An 18,706-nucleotide genomic window follows, 5' to 3' on the forward strand; every position below is an offset into this window, starting at 1 on the left:
GAAGAGAATTCAAGAACATGACTATGCTGTAAAAAAGAAAGACTGTAATAATGCTTTGTACAAGCATTCTAGTGAGTGTGTAAATTGGAAAAAAATTCCTTTCTCCATTTTACAGGTTGTTCAAAAGGATTTAAGGGGAGGTAATTTCAGAACTTTGGTTGAACAGAGGGAGGCAGAATGACAACTTAGGCTTGCCTCTTATGTTTCTCCTGGTCTTAATGATGTTGTCAATATAAAGTGTTTTTTTTGAAAAACGGGTAAACATTTGTGAAATAAACTCATAAAATATGCTATTTCTTTAACAAAATGCTTCCTATGGAGCTTTGTGATGCTGAAAATAATTGTAATTAATTGGTGAATGAAATTGATTGGTCAATTTTTATTTAAAAGTGAGTGGTGTTTTGTATTCAGTTTCTGATGAAGTCTGTGTGACGAATAGCGAATATTAAAGTTTAACTACGCTTAAAACTTTTAACTTGGTGTTCTCCTCATACTTTATTGGTGTTACTTCTTTGGTAATCTTATTTTGAATTGACTAGAGATACTGTTGCGAAAAAGTATTTATAACTTATAAAACTTTTAAGGAAGAAATATTACTGCTTATATTAAATCTGGAAATATGCTTCCATCCTAATATTCATTAACATAAGACTGCTAATTATTGTCTACAGATTGTAAATGTTCCACTAATAACAAGCAAGCCAAAGCAAAATAGCAATTTTAACCTTTTATCGAACATACCAATAACTATGTAAAACATACAACAAAGTACAACTTCATGCATCGACAGTCAGAAATTATAAATATTTAGGACTGCCCTTTCCAGATGGTGTACCAACCTCTCCCTTGGTGGTCTCTTCCAAACCAAGCATTATTTTTGGTGCTTGTCTCAACTGTAGCTTAGCATCTACCTCTGCTCACACCTCCATAATCTCTAAACAAGCAAAATGGCCCAGGAAAGCAGGAGAAACCCAGAAAGAGTTAGAGAGTGGACAATCTATTCCACAGCAGCCCCAAGCTTGTCTGAAAGAAGGACAGGTAGGAAGGTGACATTTCATCTCCTAAGCTGAGACTGAACCAAACTATTGGCTAGAGATGTTTAAAACCACAGCAGTGACCACATCCCCAAATGTCAGATTGACTTACAAACCCCTCAAGCAAGTATGAAGGAGATTTGATAAAATCACTTTAAGGTATAAGTACTTTCTTCAGACCATTCAACAATTATAGAACAAACTGCTTTAATATAGCAATAGCTCTGAAAGGTTAGACCTATTTAGGAAAAAAAACTTGGATAATTAGATAGGAGAAACATTTTTTAATCACAGTTTTATGGAATGTGTTCTCTTTAGTGGCTGTCTGACCTGAAAATTGGATTAATAAATGTATGAAATCATCACACTGAATGCAAGGTTACATCTTATAATTTCCTGCCAAAATATTGAACACATTCAGTGAAATGTAATCACACATCTTGAAATGACTTCCTTTTAAAAAATATAGCATTGCAACATGAAATTCTAAAGAGATACATTAGCATATGGTTCCTAATGTAGACAGCAACATATTTAACATCTATGTAACATGCATATGAAGAATGGTTTGCTAAACTTGTACAACTGCATTCCAGAAACACACCAGAATGCTTAATCACAGCACAAAAGCAAACATTTCCATCTTCTCCTTTTCTTGGTTAGGAGTCGCCACAGCGGATCATCTGTTTGCTCATGATTGGCAGTGGAGTTTTACGGTGTTGAGTTGCCAGCTCAGTGCCCAACCTTCCACAGAAGGCACACACTCACAACTAGGGCCAATTTGGAGTGTTCAATCCACCTACAGCATGTCTTTGGGATATGGGAGGAAACTGGAGCCACAAGAGGAATCCCACACAGCCACAGAGAGGACATGCAGACTCCTCACAGAAGGCACCCCAGCTCAGAATCAAACCAGAGAACCTCTTACTGTGAGATGGCAATGCTAACCGCTGCACTATCATGGCAAACATTTCCATAAAATCTGGAAAACAGAAAGACAATTTATTATTGAAATGGAGCATAAACAGAACCTATGATATCTGATGCAGCACACTAAGTATTATAGCCAATAATATACTAACTGGCATACTTCTATATACATTTTTACCTCATAATGTGTTGTGTTTCACTAGCAGGAATGTTACAGCAGACCTCTGTTAAATTGTTACGATCTACTTGTTTAATCCATGTATACCTTTTTTATTTTACCACTTCTCCCTCCTCTTAATGGGTCTTGTGGATGATATTTTTTTTCCTGTCTATGCATAATTTAATTAAACACTTTGATCTGTTTCACATTAACTCCATCAACTTATATTTACAAGCAGAATCTTTTTCTTCATCTTTGCATTATAATAATAATCCATCTTAACCTGTTTATCATTGCCAATGATCAGTGCATAGGGAATATATGACCATGTGCACTAGGTTTTGTGACAGCAGTGTAAGTGAATGTTGTATTAGAGTGACTTATACAGCTATAGGTATGATGTATTGTGAGTGGTCCTTGCAAGATTGCATGCATTGAGTTATGGGAGTCCACCATTTTCCCATTGTTGTGTGCTCTCACAGTTGGAATATATGATTAGTGGAGAGTATAGGGGTATAGGGGTGCTGTGGGGAGGATCTGCCCCCTGAAAGATACTTTATTATTTTATGAATTTATTTTTTTCATTGTTTGTCTTAGATTGAACCGTTTCAGATGTAATGTAACTGTTAGTTTAGTCAATGCAGTATATATGTATATATATATATATATATATATATATATATATATATATATATATATATGTATATGTGTGTGTGTGTGTGTGTGTGTGTGTGTGTGTGTGTGTGTTCAGAAAGAGAGAGAGAAATAATCAAGAAAAAAGTAAAACAGACAAGGTGAGTCCAAAGTCTTTGGGAATGGCTGATTCACAGCAAAGCAATAAAGTAAGTACAGGAATAGCTTCTTGGACTGAGTCAAAAACTAATGAAGATTCTTATAATCTCACTCAGAGTTTGGCAGGGAAAGCAATCTGTGAAAGAATGCTGTAGTCCCATAATGTTGTTTTCAAATATGCAACCCGTTTTCTGGCATGTACTATTTCTGCGGGGAGATCAACATATTCAGTTACACTGGTGCCTTCTATTTTACCTCGTCAAACTTGAATTAGTTCCAAAAATATTCTATAGCAGCATGGGGATCATTTAAGCTTAATTAAAATAGATCTTGGATAGTTATTTGCTGGATTCCAAAGTGATTGTCTATGAAATGTATACAATAAGTTGTCTCTTTTGCAACCTCAATTGAAGTTCTTTTAAAGAGAAATTATTTTATTTGCAGTTTTTAAAGCATTATTTATGTCTAATGGTTTTGGTATACCAAATGTTTATAAATGTTTGTATTTTATCTCAAACTCTTTGTACTTTTAAGAAAGTTGCATTATTCTTTTTGCAAGATAAATATTTGATCTGACATTTGAACATAAATAAACACAACTGATGATTTTTTGCTTTAAAATTCTGAATCTCAGTATCAGGTTTTACCATTTTTGTTTGCATCTTCACCCAACTGAAATTCAGCAGACTCAGTTTTTGTACTGACATTTCGAGCTGTTCCATTTACACAGCAGTTATATTTTTTTCTAATTCAAAAAATGGTGAAAGATCTCTGTAATAGTTTCTGACATAAATTATTTTCTAATAATATTTAAGTCTTTAAATTGCAGCTGTCTGCGTTTCCTTCATTTAAACTCTGATAGTTGAATGACATCTGCTTTTGACATATTTTGCTGATTCTTTTTCAAACCTTATGAATCAATTTTCATAAAGCTCATGATTTGTTTAGCATTTATTTAAAAAGTATTATTTGGACTACATAATTTGTAAATGGAAACAGTTATTACAAGTGCAACCACTCTTTAACTTTCATAGGAGCAATCTGTCATTGAATACACTGGCAATGCTCTTTTCTTAAGTCACAGACAGAAATGCATCAATCAAAACAAATTTACAGAGGAAAATACTTCAAGGGTTGCTGTGAGATTACTGTGAAAGTATAAGGCAGGTCAATGTTATAGCTGCTTACATACTTTTTAACAAATTTGAAGAAAACTAGGCACCTACATAGCATCATACATTACTTCTAACTGACATTGTAGTGGTGCAGTGGTAGCATTGTGTCCTCACACCAAGTGATTCTCTGGTTCGATTCTCAGCTGGAATACCTTCTGTGCAGAGTCTACATGTCATCCCTGTGTTCATATGGGTTTTCTCTGGGTATTCTGGTTTCCTCCCACATTACAAAGACATATGTCTGGAGCATTTCTCCATGGGCCTCTGCTGAAAATTGGCTTTGCTCCAAGTCAGACTTTCCCAGTAAAAAATTAAATATTGACCTGAATATCTTTACAAGCCTCGCCGTTAAATACCAATATAATACTAGATGAGTGATATCGTCAATGCCCATAGTTTTTCTAGCAAGTACTACACATGTCCAGGAGAGAAGCCAGGGCAGTCCTCAGCAGAAATTTAGTTTCCCATCCAGTCATCAAGGTTTTACTTAAAGAGAGTTGTGATGGTGTTCTGCTTGATATGTATTGCAAACCTATTCCACAGGATTGGCAGACTCTGAGAGATGTATCTGTCTCTCCAGCAAGTCCTGTTTATGTTGCAGGCTAGATTGAGGTCCATGGAATGTGTGGCTCTAATCCCATTTGACTTATGGATGTGCAGCATTTCCATTAGATCTGGGTCAGAGATAGCCATGTGAACCAGACATAAGTCCCCTGTAAGTAGGCTATACTATGCTGAGTACAGTGACAGCAACTTCAGTCTGTCTGTATAAGACGTGCTGGAGACACTGAATTTTTTCATTTAGCAATCTCTGAGGTCTCTCAATTTGCTGCAGGTGTCTGGTACAGTACATACCAAAGGGAGCATTATATTCAATAATAGACCTGATGAGGGATGAGTACAGGGAAGTTGTAACCTCTTTTGCTCTTGAGGCGATGCCTTTGCTAATCAGGTGAGCAATGTAGAATGTGTAGTAGACACATGGAGGTCAAAGCTGAGGTCACAGTCTACTTGTGTTCCCAGGTCGCTCACTATAGAAATGATACTTAGGGTTTGTTTGTTTGTGTCTTTTGGCTTTATTTTAGAATAAGCAGGGACATTGATTTTACCAAAGGAAATGATGATGCAATGTTAGCATTTAGTTTAATACCATGGTTTTGGCACCAATCATTGGTCTGTGTAAGCCCATTTTGAAGTATGCTGACAATGCTACGGGAGTCAATGATAGCATCTATTTGCAGTCATCTGCAAACTTGGTTAGTCACAGACCCTCTGTTTTGGCCTGGAGTTCTGAGAGGTATATACCAAACAAGAGGGTGCCCAGCACTGACCCTTGTAGGTCCACACTGGTGACAGGTCTGCTAGTAGAGGTAAAATCTCCCACTTTGACTGAGTGTTGTTGATCTTTGAGCCAGTTTGCAACCCAACTGACAACACAGGGGTCGATAGTCAACTGGGTTAGTTTGTCAATGATGCCCAAATGTGAGATAGTGTCAAAGGCCTTGGCCTATGGAATATAGGCTGTGTGCATGGCTTTGCCCTCTGTTTTTAATTTCTCTATATCTTTTGGGTTTCTAATACCATGACAAGAATGGACCCCATTCCTTAGTCAAAATATGATTAAAGTTCATTAAATTAGTATTGTTTCACTCTTTGATATCAGCCAAAAGAGTTCTTCACAGCACCTGCAATGTGATCTCATCTATGGCTTTGGTCATGTTCTCAAAGAAGTCCACCAGGTTTAGCAGGCATGACCAGCCCTTAACAAAACTGAACTGGAATGATTCCAGGGTTTGGAGGTCAACTGTTGTGCTATTAACAATACAAGCAGATTCAGCATAAGCAGCACTGAACTTTTGTTTCCCTGCAGATCTCAGCTTCTTGTATTATTTATGAGGTCCATGATGATTCATTCCATTGCCTTACAGATGAGGCTGGTTAAACTTATGAATCTATAGTTACCTGGGTCTGTTGCCGAGCCACCATTGTGAAGGGGCATAACAGTCACTGTTTCCATTCAGTGGGGATAAAGCCAGTACTCACGCTGTGGTTGAATAGAGTGCCGAATAGAGTAGCTACCTCTTGTTTCAGAACATTAAGAACTCAGCCCAGAATGCCATCTGGTCTCATGGAGGCTGTGCTCTTAGCCTTAGAGAGAGCATTGATGGCTTGTTCTTTGGAGATACAAGGAGGAGGAGATGATGAAGACATGGTTTGTGGCATGCTTGGGGAGATGAGGGGGGTGAAACTTTCACAAAACATGTCTGCTAGCAAGTTTGCAATTTCCACAGGGTCATTGCATGTGATGCCATCTACAATTAGTTTAGCCCATATCTGAGTCCTACCTTTTAGGTTTCAGATGATTCTGAAGAAAGCCTTATGGTTATCCTTGGCTATGGTTGATACATTTTTCTCATTGTTGCACTTTGAAGATTTTATGAGTTGCCTTATTTGCTTCTTTAGGCTGAGAAAGGTGCTCTTCCTATTCTGGGATCTCACTTTTGGATTTCTAGACAGCAGCTTCTTTCACTTATTGTATAATTTATTAACACTAAACATCCACTAGGATGGCTTGTTTTTTCTTGAGCATCTTGCTTTAATCCTATCCATCACAGCAGTGTCTATACATTTGTGTAGATGTTTATACAGGCCATAAGTGTATACCTTAGTACAGCCGTCAATTCCATCTGTGGAAACTGGATCTTTGAAGTCAATTATACCTTCCCTTAGGTGGGTATAGTTAGCTTTGGTGAAGTTTTTTAGCCTGACTTCTCCTTTGGAGCATTCTGGTGCTATTATTACTTCAAAAATGACTGATTTATGGTTGGATTTAACCAGTGCGGGCCCTACACTTGCATTGTTTCAGTCACTTATATTGGTGAGGACCAGGTCTAAAATATTGCAGCCCCTTATGTGGTGGTGGACTATTTGTTCCAGGGTATTTGAGTTAATAAATTCCAGGAAATTTTATACGAGTGAGTTTGGGCTCATATAAGTTTCCCAGTTAAAGGAAATATAGTTAAAGTCATCTATGACTAAGGTGTTTTGTTGCACCTTAACTTTCCCAAGTAGGTCAAAATAAGCTGTCTGGGCATCTTGATTTATGGAAGGGGACCTGTAACTGATGATGACCTGAAAGGGGCTCTTACCCACAGTAACTTGGACTTGGAGTCGCTCCATAGAGTTTTCTTGTCTAACCATTCTAGAGGTGTAATTATCTTTAATGATGACAGATAATCCACCTCTTTTGCTTCTCATACCTTCAATTTGCAGATTGAAAGTGTGGAAGGCACTGTAGTCTTACAAAGCAAGGGTACTTTCTGCAGCATTGAGCCAGGTTTCTGTGACTGCGCAGATGTCAGCATCCTCCAGGGAGAGCAGTGCTTCCAGAGAGTGTAGTTAATGATTTAAATGCCTAGTATTTAGCAGCATGACCCTTAGTTTCATTGTGTTTGTTAATTTGTGATAAAGTGCCACTTAGGAGTTGTTTATCACTTCATTAAATAATGGAGCTCTACACCTACATTTACAAAGAAAAAAGGTAGTTATTTCACCACTGTGTCTCTCTTTATCTTTTACTTTACTTTTTCCTAAGCAGCATTGTATCACTGTATTTCTTTTTGTGGCTGTTAACTTCAAATACTATTCTTTTGGATGCATTTTGCTAGCACAGTAAGCTTTTTACTTACTGTTTGCTGCAGTATCTGCAGACATATTCTTGAACTTGCTTAATTTCAAGATTGTTGCAAGACTAAAATGAAGCAGGAAACTCCATCTACTGACTCAACCAATTGCTTCTGCTGCTCTCATTCCTTGAATGTTAGACTTGGAAGCAACATCACATGTTCATCCTAGCTCATTCTTCTATTATACAAGGAGCAGTATCTTTCTGCCCAGACAGGTAAATGGAAAATGCAAACAAGCATAGGCAGATTATAATGGTAATGTTAGAAAGTAAACTAATTGCACCATATGAACCCTTTATTCTACAGCTTGCTGCAACTGAAGCATTTCATTTAACCAACTGGAAGTATACCCTTCAAGAATGAACGTATTATTACAGTTCAAGTTGTAGATGTTATTAGAAATATGCAGTCTTTAACTTCTGCAACAGTTAGAATAAATGGAGATTATACTGCAAAGTTTGAATTGAACACTGGGGCCCAGTAAGGATCCTTGTTCTAATCCAAACTATTTGTAACTGCTATAAATCCATCACCATATTATCCATACAGCAATTAATGAGGCTGAATGTAAATAATGAGTCTGCATGTATTACAGTATATGCAGATAATTAAGTAGTAATATCTTTATTTTTCAGAAGATGTAGTTCAAATTAAGCATAATGTTGAAGAAGTGTAGAATATTCTAGGATTCAAGATGAAGTATAATAAATTTGAAAGGCAGATAATGCATGCTGTGACATAGTAATAATCATAACATGCTGTGACATATCGGTAACAATTGTGATATTGCTTTGTTACTGTCAGCATTGCTACTGTTGCAAAACTGGTCTCCTATGTATACAAGTTGTAGACAAAGTGTTACAATGTATCATTGTCCTGTCAGATTTGGTGCTTAGTGTGCTTCATGCTGATAGCACTTACAGATGCTATAGAATCAATCTGGACTGCTACTCTTCATCACTTTTATTTAGTACATACATTTTAGTTAAAATAGATGCAAAGCAGTGTGACTGAGTGTTCTGTGATCCAGTTTGAAGGAAAGCACAAGTTAAATACAGAACACCATATTATGGCTAAAAGTCCTGTTTTGCTGCCAAGTCAGAGCGATCCTTAGTTGTTTTATCTGCTGTACCATGAGAAATATTATAGCAACGAAGATACGTAAATGTCTGTGTTGTGATAGTTAAGTACTGTTATATACAATTGCTGTGATAGTTTACTACTGCTATAGTTGTGATAGAACTGCCTCTTTAACTTCATGGGCTACCTAAATTATCTGATACATAACACTAAGTAAGGTGTTTTGTTTATGTCAAGGGCTTCATATGTGAATGCATAACAGTTGCCTGAGGCTTTTGTACTAATCACTTTGTACCTGTGTAAATAGTGTAATGTGCTGCTACTCTTAAACCCAATACCCTTCCTGCCTGGGTGATAATTTATTATTTCAGTTACTTTTTACAGCACTACTCTCATTCCCCTTTCTGAGACCTTGATGTAATAATTGTTTTTGTCTCCATCTTTTTATTTAATGACCACTGTCCCTGTAAATGAGTTCTCTCTCAGTCCCCCACTTGATGAATCCTTGGCCATTGGCTGCATCTGCAGTGAAGAAACCAGCCACAAGGACTCAAGGGCTTTAAAAAGAAAATAAGTTACTGTAGGTGTATAGCTATGTTTCCCTCTTAGGGTGCTACTGTAGAAATCTAAATCAGAAATAACTGGCTCTGCCCATGGATAGGGACAGCAGCAGCTCCCTCACCCCCATCAGCTGTAAATACATTCCCAGTTAACTTTTTCTTTTTAGGTATCACTAAACCAATATAAAGCTCTAAGTGAAAAAAAGTAACCCAGTAGATACACTGGAATTGCACACTTATAATATAGAGGCAAAAACGTACTTAAACTGTCACTTTTTGTCTGCTTCAAACTAGATATTTACCCAGAAAGGACACAGCTGAAATCAGGTCTATCAGGTCTATAGATTGTTTTTCCTTACTAGATTCTAATAACTCCTAACAATTTGGCTATTTAGACACTTACCCTGCAATCTTTAGCCTGGGAGGTTCTAGCTCACTTCGTTCACTATGCTCACTTTGCTCCCCTCCCTGCCCCCTATTCCTACCCACCCCCAGTACACCTACATTTATTCTTAGCCTTAACCCATCTCTAATTACCACCAATTAGGTTACACCACTAATCACCCCCTCCCCCTATATCCAACACAATCATGCTACTACCTAATATAATAACAATCCTAACCTGTGCAGTTCTAGCTCACATTACATCCTGCCAAGGGTACACAGTCACATGCCCCAACTTCCATTGTACTCTCTCAATACCCTCCCTCAAATTTTGCACTGTAACTACACAACCCCTGCCACCAAAAAACATCCTCCCAATACACACCCTCCATTACTAAACACCTAACACACTCAAAAATAAAATATCCCTAAGATACCATAAGCAATTTACTATGTATATAAAACATATCCTAACCACCCTCTATAGATTAGCCCTCACTGGAGACATCCATCCACACCCTGGTCCTCCCAAATCCAACCCAACACAAACCATAGTGCAAGCAACCCCCCCCCCACACACACACACACAACTCAACTCCTATCCAACAAGAAAACAACAGACCTACTTATAATGTCCCTAAACATCATAAGCATATACAATAAAATCCAAGAACTACATGCCAGCATAAGCATATATTCCCCAGATATTCTCTTCCTAACTGAAACCTGGCTCAAACCTCACATCAAAAGTGAGGAAATACTTCCATCTGAATACAACATCTTTCACATAGACAGATTGTCCAAAAAAGGAGGTGGTGTAGCATTGATATTTAAACACCACCTCAATATTCAACTCCTGAACTCATCTGCCCCTCACCAAAACAATGAAGAAATCCTTTATGCCAATCTCAAACTAAACCCAAACAAAACAATCAATATCATAGGATGCTATTTCCCACCAGGGCAAAATATTACACCTCTAGAAAATCTCCTGAGCTGGGTTACTCTATCTCTACCCTAGGAAATCATCATTCTCAGTGACTTTACCATCAACTGGCTATCCTGTAATAACAATCTCCCAACCATTCACCTTAATCTCCATGGGTTCACTCAACTCATCCAATCCCCTACCCAAATCAACAAAACCCTAACAGTCATACCTTACTTGACTGGATCCTAGTCAATAAAGCCCCTAACTCTTACCTAGCAAGCTGCTTACCTGACAGTCTCAGTGACCACTCCCACACTTTCCTAATTTGGCACCACACACACACAGTCTCAAGCCCATTATTCACAGGCAAATATGGAACAAGTCCAACTTCAACCCCAACTCCTTCAACTCCTCCCTGCAAAACATTAACTGGTCACCACTAAAATATCTTAACCTAGATGAGGTTGTCCACTTCTTCAACAGTACCTTCCTCTCCATGCTAAACACCCATGCTCCTGTAAAAAATGCCAAAGTCAGATCCAGGCATGTCCCATGGTTACAAAAGACCACCAGAATCCTAATGAAATACAGAGATAAGGCCTGGGAGCACTGGCAACTAAGAAAGATACTTGGAAAATGTATCAAAACCCAGGTCTCCAACTACTTCTGAGCTAACAATCTCCTCTCCAAAACCCAACATGGTTTCAGGCCATATCACAGCACTACTTCCACTCTGCTCTCCTTCACCAAACCTATACTAAATCACAAAACCAATGGCCTCTTTTCTACTGTCATATTTCTAGATCTCTCTAAGGCCTCTGATATGGTATCTCATGAGCTACTACTCTCTACTCTCCCCAACCTCTCCTTCTCACAATCAGCCTGCAACTGGTTCCATAGCTATCTCCGTGGATGCCAGCAGTCAGTAATCTGGGATGATAACCTATCACTTCACCTCCCAGTTACTCTTGGAGTTCCCCAAGGGTCTATCCTTGGCCCTCTGCTATTCTCACTTTTCACTAATAACCTACATTCTGCTACCACACAAGCATCTCTTATACAGTATGCAAATGAGTCTACTCTCATCTGCTCTGCCCCCACTCTACCAGAACTACAACAAATCATACAGGAATCATTCTCTTCTGTAGAAAGCTGACTATCCAATGCTCAGCTCCTACTCAACCCAAGTAAGACAAAACTTCTCCTGTTCCAACCTTCCAAAGCCACCCAATCCCCCCCCCACACACACTTCAACATTCTCACCAAAGACAATACCATCATCTCTCCATCAGAACACACAATATTACTCGGTGTGGAAATCGACAACAAACTTAGGTTTGACACCCACATATCTCTCACAATATAAAAAAGTTGACAAGAAACTTGATGCATTATATCGAAGCTGCCAATTCCTAACCAAAGCAGCTAGAATCTCCATAGCCAATTCCAAGCTAATCTCCACCCTACTCTATGCATTTCCCATACTTACACTTACCAACCTTAGACAGACAGACCTACACAAGCTGGATGCTTGTTACAACAAAATTGCTAAATTTGCCACTGGAACCGCCTACCACAGCCATCATTGTATCTCCCTTAAAGAACTAAACTGGCTAGAACAACTCCTTCACTTTAATCAACTCACCCTCACTCAGAAACTTATTAACCACCCCCTTAACATCCCTTCCCTTCAAACCCTTCTCCAACCCTATCGCTTTATTAGGCCCCTAAGATCAACCAACAAAAATCAACTCACTGTTATCAAACCCAAAGACTCAGCAGGAGAAGCCATATTTTCATGTACCATATCTAAACTTTGGAACAATTTTCTACCCTCTATAACTACTCTACCTTCCAGCAGCCTTTTCAAGTCTGTGCTCAAATTCCACTTAAATTTGCACAGGCTTTGTCCTTGTTCTATTCCAGAAGAGCACCCCAACCCTTACCCCCCCCCCACCTAGACTTTTAACTCAACTATACTACCACCACTACTAACCACAGTCAGAATTAGCTAGTTGTCTTTACATACTTTAAAATCTTGTCTGACAACTTTGTTACTAATATTATAAACGGCAAGAAACTATCTTAACTTGCAGCATTTACTGTATATACTGTTGATAATCAATATCTTGTTATTGTATTAAAGCCAACAACCTGTAATGTTGTTTACTATTGCTGCAACTTTCTATCTCTATTTATCATTTACATGATGTGGAGCTTTTCTCCCCAGGCATCTGCTGAAAAAGGATTTGTGTCCAGTCGGAATTTCCCAGTAAATAAATAAATGATGATGATTTTAAAGAGATGAGGATTGCACAGATGTTTAATATTTAGCAATGTGTTATGCTGCACATTGGCAAGATTCAGTAGAAGATGCATATGATGCTGACAGATTCAACTCAAAAACAGATAGAAATGCATATTGTTAAGTAATTTTTTTTCCATTGGGGTGCAATAAGTATGATAGCTGTCATTTACACCCCCTGTTAAGTGAATTAATCATTTTAAGATAGCATATTCAAAGTTTTTTTTTTTATTTTATTATGGAGGAAACACTACTGCTTTCTATGGAAGAATCAGCTATCTCAAAACCCACAAGAAAACCAGGTCACTCTGTATTCATACACTGTCTCTATACTATGGAATTCACTACCTGAAGCTACCAGATCTATGCCTGGCCTAACCCATTTCAAAGCCTCTTTAAAAAAAAATCATCTCAAAAATATATGTCTCCGCTCCTGCATAAAGCCTGCCTAATGCTCAGGTCTTCCTCTTCTTCCACACTAGCCTCATCCTCCTCTTTTGTCACATTTCACTCCCTCATATTCTGCAAGATCCTAAAGCTCTCCTAACTCCTCTGTTTCTGTACCATATCCTTAAGCTACTGTTCAGGCTATAATGCCTCTATTCTTCTTAACTCTCTCACTGTCTTTCTGCATCACTAATTTTCTGGCTATATTCTCATAACTGAAACCAGCATTCTATTTTTGTCATGTACTGTAACAGTCAATGTCATACATTGCACCACCTACCTGCTATTTATGGACACTATCTGCTCATAGACTATGTATATGGTGAGAGTGACTATAATTGTCTACAATGTTGTAACTCTATAGAATTGCCTAGATAGATAGTACATCTTGTAACATCTTGTAACAGTTTATATTCTTTCAACTTATGTTTGTATAGTATTTCTAATGTCATTTGTATTGGATTGGATTATACTGTATTTGCATTATACTGTATGTGAAGCTTTTCTTCCTGGGCCTCTCCTGAAAACGGGTTCTGTAGGTCCAATCAGACCAGCCCAGTAAACAAATGTCAAATAAATAAATACATGAATAAATAAATAAGACTATGGGCAGGATTCACGAAGCCTCCGTGTAAGAGTTATAACTCATACACGGAGGCTGCAGTTAAACGGAGTGATGTCAGCATGCTCTGCATATTCATGAGAGCATGCTGAATCACACTGAAGGCCAACACGGTCCATGTAAGACAGTAGGGGGCGTGTCCATAGGCCGAGCCCTGTAAGCGGACACGCCCCCAGAAGAGGAAAAGTTCCCAAAGTAAACACCCACGACAGAGTCCACGGAAATGTGAATAAACAGAACACAACACATGCCCCCACAGACTGTGAACAGAAAACATCTAAATAAACATGTTATATATTTTTTTTAAATTGTAAAAATGTTTAACCGTGAGTGCGCTAATTTGCGCGGGCATGCCCGTAGCGCAGCTACAGTTAGCAGTCAGTGTGAAAGCATATAAGAACTAAATATGCAAAATAAGCCAGGAAGCAATAGCGTAGCGGTAGAGCTGTTGGCTGAAGAGCAGGCATTCATGGTTCGAGCCCCCACAACACCAATTTTTTTTTATTACCAAAATAAGCAGGAAACAAGTCCCTGACAAATATGTACACATAAAATCACAATTTATGTAAAATGTAATGAAATAGCCCATTTATATTGAAGAAATGTGAGGTAACAAAAGAATAAAAAATGCCAGATGTGCCCATAGCTGAGCTACAGTTAACAGAATGAGTGCATCTGCCCATAGATGAGCAGTGGTTTAACTGGTGCAAAATGAGTGCCCGTAGCTGAGCAGTGGTCTAACAAGCTAAATCTATGTGCCCCTAACTGAGCTGAGCGTAATATGCGTGCCGATAGCCAAATGAGTCTTAAAGCAGCGTACCCCATTTGCGCGGAGCTGTGCACCGCGCAAACAAGCTAACCGACGGGCAACATTGAGCAAGCCGTATCAAAACTGCCTTTACACAGACACACCCCTCAGCATGTCTAGACAGTCATGAAAAATAAAAAGCAGTGGCCAGGTTCGAACCCAGGATACTATACACCATAGTCAAGGTACAGAACCACTAAGCCATGACAGCAGTACCTTTAAATGCAATAATAGCTAATATATAGGACTGAATACAAACTGGAGCATGACAATGCAGGTTTACTGAAGTTGATACAATTCCAAAATGGCCAATCACAGATATGTGCGGGAAAAACGGACTATATAAGCCCCATAGGCGGGAATACACAGCATAAACGATTGTAGAACTGACCTGCAGGCAGAATGACAGGAGTAGGAGAGGGTAGTTGCTTTTGAGCACAGAGGTGGGGTGTTGAGGAGTCCAGGTACATGGTCTGGCTCCTAGTTCATAATCATGAGGCCCAACTCATGCAGGGCCAGGTCCTCTGGGGAGCATACAGGGCCGAGGCATGGGACTGGTTGGCTCATGATCTCACCAGTGCCACAGGGATTCCAAGGACTGGTGAGCAGGTCCATCACCACCATGCGGACCTGAAGAGATGCAAGCAGGACCAACTGAACCTTTGGATCCAGGAGGCCCGGCAAACACCCAACGCCCCACTACTGAGCAAGTTACATTTAATTATGTATGTAAGAAATTAAACTAGCTGATATTATGGAGATGTGTATTCCAATATTACTTCATTTATATTACAGCTGCAGGTGTCCATTCTGCGAACCGCAGAGCCTATGGCGATAGGCTGGTGCGGTTGCACCACCAGGCAGGTCAGTAATCCACTACCAGTAACTGTAAAGAAATATAAAAGTATGACAGTCAGCAAAAGAGTGCAGTGTAGTCAGTAAGGTATACAATGTGCAAATAACAGTGTGAAAGTGTCTGCAAGTATTGCTTGATTACAAAAGTGTGTTTCAGCCTGTAAGTTAAACCAAAAAATGAAACTGTCTGACATATATTCTGAAATAAAAATGCCCTACCTGTAAGAAAATAGTACAAAACCTGCAGCAGGCTGAAAAGTATAGCTGCAGAAGATGATGAAATCACATGTGTGAAATATATCCCTGTTGAAATACTGAAACATGACAGAAGTGAGACTGCTGGAAAGGATTGTAATAACTACAGGTAAAACTTGTCAATAAAGCCTAGAAGTAAGTACCATCCTGAATAGTAAAATGAAAGCAAGTGAGAGAGTGTGAGAAAGTGTCATGAATCCAGCAATACAGTAGTAATAACCCCTGAATAAAGTATACTGCAGTCAAGACAGAATGAAATGCATGTGAGATTCAAAACCAAACAGCGAAATCTGTTCAAAGTGTTGCTGCATCTGGAATGTGTATCCCAAAATCTGGATATGTTGCTCTCAGTCTGCAATATGCAGATAGGATGATTGTCTGCTATACCAAACATCCACACTTGTCTACAGCTATATAAAGCAAATGTAGCAGGATGATGTAGCTGAACAAAGCTAGATATGAATGTGTATGAAGAACAATAAAATGTATATTGATGTTGCAGTAACAGTCCTATCACCAAGTTGAAATAGTTATCATATAGGAAACTGTAGTTAGAACAGTAGTGTGTATATAACTGTAGATATTAGAAATGTACAGCATATGTATTGTTATTCGAAGGTGTTAATATTATTTTCTTTACCCCACCCTATAACCACATATAACCCATTCCACGTGAAAATGGTATGTGCAATCACAATTAACACCCCTGGACGTTTGTCCTGTTGGGTCATATATGTTTGCATGTCCGTTGATGCATCTGCCCTGTTAATACATCCACACCTGATGGCCTGTTGCCATCAATTAACCCTGCATGTTGTTGGACTGTGTATTTCTGTTCAAATTATGCATGTGTTATGCACGCTGTTCAATGGTGTGAATATCTTGGTTTTTGGTTAATGGGAAGACTAATGCATGCTGTTACAACTAATTGTGAATGGTATTATATGTCACTAACCCAAACTGTCATGACAAAATGCAAAACATAGGACGACAGGGAAGGCGGGTTCCAGCGGACCCACCTCTCCCACCTCAGCTGGCGAGTGCACCTGGCACTAGTGCCGAGTCTGGACCCTCCTCCGGTGGCCCTGTGCCACCTGCAGGTGGAAGCACTGCAGGGGATGGGGCTCACCCCCCTCTGCAAGTGTGGCCAGAGGAGAACCACCACTCACCCTCCATAGCGTCCGGACTGTGGTATGTAGGGAGATTCGGGACTCTGTTCTCGAGCTCCTACACCAGCTCGAGGCACAGGTGGTGCAACTAACGGGCATGCCTGTTGCCCGGCTTACACATCCCCCAGCACAGCCCCGTCCTGGGCAGTGAAGGAACAGTGGCAACTGCTTATGGGTGGGGATATCAGTTCCACTGTTGCCATATGTGGGCTCATGGGCTCTGGATATCCAAACCTCCATCCCCGTCAATTGTGTAACCCCCCCACACGTGTCATACACCGCCCCTGTATGCGTCTTGTTTGTCTTGTCTGTTTACCTACCCAACCTACCTCCCCAGCTGTGCTGACTTCCTTCACCTGACATACCACTCTCACCTGAAAAAAAAAAAAGGGCACTCTGTACCCACAAAAAAATTACACCCCATACATAGCTGCCCATTCCGCACACATGTCTGCTGGACATGGAACCTATCAATTACAATTGGCTGTACAACAAGTATTATTGTTGTCCTGACACCTCTCTCAGGGGTGGAAGGTTTCAAATGTCACACCAAATTACATACATATGCACAGCTGTTGCTGATGAAGAAATGGGCAGCTATGGGCCTTACCTCCATCCCTCCTGCACATCCCAAGCTTGTTTCCCTACTGTCTTACCCTCTTTGTGACCCCTTTTTCACCACTTTCCTGTCTCCCCAGTTTCTTTTCTTTCAAAGAAATAGCACGGGTGTGCGCCAGAGTAAGCACCATTAAGCGGTTGTAAGCGGGTGTGCGCATGTGTGAGCGGAGCTAACCACCAGTGCGCATGTGTGAGCTCTGCGCAAACCAGCGCTAACCCAGTTACAACTGCTTAAAAGTGCCTTAGTCACTTTGATTGACAGGTCCTGTACTCAGTTCAAAAGCAAAATAAAATCCCACTGTCAGTCCCGAACCCAGAACCTTGGAAACACTAGTCTGTATGACCTACCACTAAGCCATGACTCTTATACAAAAACATTGTGCTAAAATAAATATAACATGTAATAGTAGGGATGAATGTAAAGGGAATATAGGATGTCTAGTACACAAAGCATGTCATTTAAAATTACTGTCAAAACTACTGGATTTCCATAATAGTAGTGTGTGAACAGAAACAGCCATGCTAGTTGGTAGCTTGTAGATAACAAAGTCAGTTAAATTACATATATAAATGTATGTATATGTACATATATATATATATATATATATATATATATATATATATATATATATAAATATATATCTATATATAGTTGTAGGAGTCAGTGTGCATACACACTTGCTACAGGGAACATGAGAGAGGAATGGAGAAATGTGAATATACAACACAGCCTGAATCATATGAGAGATACTAACCTTTACACTCACAGAACACTGTCCACAGCATACCAGCATGGTCCCCGCCCTCACAAACTGAAAGGGCAATGCCTATCCCACATACCCTTTTATAGCACTGACCTGAAATCACAGTGAGAACTTCAATCAGTACACAACTG

This window comes from Protopterus annectens, chromosome 3.part1, assembly GCF_019279795.1.
Source record: "Protopterus annectens isolate FY-2018-M chromosome 3.part1, PAN1.0, whole genome shotgun sequence".
In the NCBI taxonomy this organism is placed as follows: Eukaryota; Metazoa; Chordata; order Ceratodontiformes; family Protopteridae; genus Protopterus; species Protopterus annectens.